A 3,968-nucleotide genomic window follows, 5' to 3' on the forward strand; every position below is an offset into this window, starting at 1 on the left:
TATATATATATATATATATATATATATATCACTAAAATCTCTTCTCCACAAAGTGCCAGTGTGAAAGTACAGGGCATGCTGAGGTCTATATACTCTAGTTCCATGGTTGCTTGACGACCTAACTTCACACCCCTTCCTCTATTCTGATTTTTTTTCCATTTACTGATTCATCTGTGAGAAAGTCTCCTCCACAACAGTTTGTACTGACCTTTGTGTTCTTTATAGGAGTGCCTTCTCTGAGACATCTGTTCCAGTTTATCTCTGGCCTTCTATACACTTTTGCTTTTTCAGCAAGGACTCCATAACCATAAGATTCCAAGTTATAAGACTGCACTTTCTTGAAAATGACTATCCCTTCTATTGTTGCTCACTATTTTAGTTATGGTTTAACTTTTTATAAAAATTAAATTCATTGATTAATTATGCTTATTTTTGTCATGATGTGTAGCTAATTTGCTTAATACAGTTAATAAATATCTGTGGAGGGTATTGACAGTTGATCTCCAGTGGTAGAGTAAGAATTCTGAACAATTTAAAAGGTTTTCTCTATTTCTGTCTGTGAATTGATATGACATCTGTATTAAGAAACAGTCCCACAGGAAGTCTCAGCAGGAGGGTTAGATGCTATGCTTCCTCTTTCAAAGCAATCGTTTTCTGGTGGCCTACATGCACTTATGTATTTTTCATCAATTGAAAACATTAAATAGATTTACAGAGTGCCCAACTGTGTAATGTACTCTATTTCTTTCCACTGAAATATAAAATAGAAATTTGTGCCTCTATTAATTTTACTGGAATGTGGTTTGAATAAAACTAAATTTTCCCCTTTTGAAGTTTAACTCAATATGAAATGGTTCAATTTATCAAAGCTATTTTAATAATGCAGACCAATTAAATCTGACAGTTTATTCACAATGGTTTCTTATGTGATAGTAGCTCAGACATATTGCATTAAAAAGACAATACAATATAGATTGTGGTAACAAGAACAATTTGAAGTTGATAGGTTCTCTGCTTATCTATAGTTTCCTGTTATTATATTTTATATGGTTAGAGCTTAAAGAGTGAGAAATCCTGCTTCAATTTCAGGAGACATATTCTAGTAGATTTTTACTACTAAAAATTATAAGCAAGTTTCTAGGTAAAATCTTAAGTTTTACCTTTAGTATTTAGGTAGTCTCAGTTAAGAGAAAGAAAATAAGCCACACACGAAGATGCATGCCTGTCATGCATCTCTTGAAACGTTTATGCAAGAAGGTTAGGGGTGCAAATTCAGCCTCACCTAAAAAAGCAACTTTGAAGGTTGTTTGAACGACATGAGAGCCTAACACTGGTTCACTAACTTAAACTAAGAGATACCGAAGAAGAGGTACAGTCCTTAATTATTTTTAGCAAATGCATTTGTAACATTTTTGTCTATTGAATAGTTTTAAAATCTTTGAGGTGCATAATGTTGCTGTTTTGTTTTAACAGATATGGAGTATGAGACACAGATAAATGAATCACCCTTCAAAAATATCCATGAAAAGAAATATTTGAATTAAGGGATTCTAGCTCCAGAATTTGTGTTCTTAGCATTGTGGTCCCTTGTCCTATTTCCAAATGTCTACATATCCTTAATTAAGAATAACATCCTTGGGTACTTTCTCTAGCTCCTTCATTGGGGACCCGAAGCTCTGTCCAATAGATGGCTGTGAGCATCCACTTCTGTATTTGTCAGGCACTGGCAGAGCCTCTCAGGAGACAGCTATATCAGGCTCCTGTCAGCAGGCTCTTGTTGGCTTCTGCCCAGTGTCTGGGTTTCGTGGTTGTTTATGGGATGGATCCCCAAGTGGGTCAGTCTCTGGATGGTCATTCCTTCAAGTCTCTGCTCCGAACTTTGTCTCTCTAACTCCTTCCATTAGTATTTTGTTCTACCTTCTAAGAAGGATCAAAGTATCCACACTTTGGTCTTCCTTCTTCCTCAGTTTCATGTGTTTTACAAATTGTATCTTGGGTATTCTGAGCTTCTGGGCTAATATCCACTTATCAGTGAGTGCAAATCATGTGCATTCTTTTGTGATTGGGTTACCTCACTTAGGATAAATTCATAAATTCATTGTTTTTAATAGCTGCGTCGTACTCCATTGTATAAATATACCACATTTTCTGTATCCATTCCTCTGTTGAGGGTAACCAAAGAGCTGGAGGGGTTTGTAGCCTCATAGGAGGAACAACAATATGAATTAACCAGTAGCCCCAGAGCTCCCTGGGACTAAACCACAAATCAAAGAAAACACATGGTGGGACTCATGACTCTCGCTGAAGAAGATGGCCTAGTCAGTCATCAATGGGAGGAGAGGCACTTGGCCTTGTGAAGATTTTCTGTCCCAGTATAGAGGAATGCCAGGGCCAAGAAACAGGAGTGTGGGTTGGGGAGCAGGGCGAGGGGGGAGGGGATAAGGGATTTTCAGAGAGGAAAATAGGAAAGGGAATAACATTTGAAATGTAAATAAAGAAAATACCTAATAAAAATTGGAAGAAATAAAGTATAAATGTATTAAAAAGTTAACTACAAGCCAAATTCCACCCTAAAAGTCCCAGGAATTAAGAATTCAAAATACTTTTAAAAGGTTTTTGCAGATGGCAAATTTTCTTAATTATTATTAGATGCTTCACAATAGCGTGCTCTACATTCTAGTTATAGTTTCCACTTGTACTGATTTGATTATACTGACGTTGTTTCTAAAACTACTTGTGTGAGAGTCTATTCTACATTTACCTTAATGTTTAAGCAATGATAGGATGCAACCATGTTGTAACTTTCTATTATTTAAGATGTTTTTCATCACATAACTGAACTCAGGATTTTGGAAGCAAGTGGTTAATGAAGTCAACCCTGAATTCCTTTCCAGGCTTCTCATCCTTTAAAACCCATACAATAGCCAAAATGTTAATAATGCTAATAACTCCATCTAAGAAACGTCAGCATGGAAAAGGATACCTACTTTTTAAAGGTTAAAATGTAGACTTAGAGATAAAAGTTAGACATAGAGTTTTATAGTTTACATTTGTTTTTTCCTTGCTACATGAAATTTTCCTTGCCTATCATATTGTGGTGATTTAAATGAGAACGGCCCTCATAAGGTCATACGTTTCAAAAACTAGTCCTTAGTTTGTGAAACTGTTTGAGGAGAGGCCTTGTTGAAGGTGGTAAATCACTGAGGACAGACTTTTGAAGTTTCAAACAATTCATGTCATTGTAGTGTTCTCTCTTTGGATCAAGACATGAGATATCAGCTGTTCCTGGTCCCTGTGTTTTTCTGCCATCAAGGACTCTCACCCTCTGAAATCATAAGCCAAGCTAAGTTTGTTTTTGTTGTTGTTGTTTTGTTTTGTTTTGTTTTTAATGAGTTGCCTTGGTCATGGTATGTTACCACAGCAATAGAAAAGCAGCAAATAAAAACATATAGTCTTAAAAATACAACTTTTTGTTAGTTTATAATTTGTGAAAAACTGTTAATAGTTTGTGAAGGTATGATTTCTTTTGGTAATCACTATTCTTATTGTCCCTACAGATTTCAGATATAGGTCAATATACAGTTATTCAGATAATTATGTAAGAAGAGACATTAGAGAAAGCCAGAGAGTACCTCTTATCACTTTTAATTTCTTTCTCTCTCTTTTTTTTTATGGAATAAAGTTTATTTAGGGCATGGGAAGTGGGGAGAGAGAGAGAGAGAGAGAGAGAGAGAGAGAGAGAGAGAGAGAGAGAGAGAGAGGAAAGGCTGTCCAGCAACATGTGGAGAGAGGAGGAATGGAAAAAGGGGTAAGTGAGATAAGGGGCAAAGAGTAAGAGACTAAGAGAGTAAGACAGTAAGAGAGAGTAAGATCACCACGTGAACATTCTAAGCATATGGAATAACATGGTCTGAGAATTGAGTAGATTACTAAGACCTTATCTTTATTATATATTTTAGAACAACTTT

This window comes from Mus pahari, chromosome 3, assembly GCF_900095145.1.
Source record: "Mus pahari chromosome 3, PAHARI_EIJ_v1.1, whole genome shotgun sequence".
Lineage (NCBI taxonomy): Eukaryota > Metazoa > Chordata > Mammalia > Rodentia > Muridae > Mus > Mus pahari.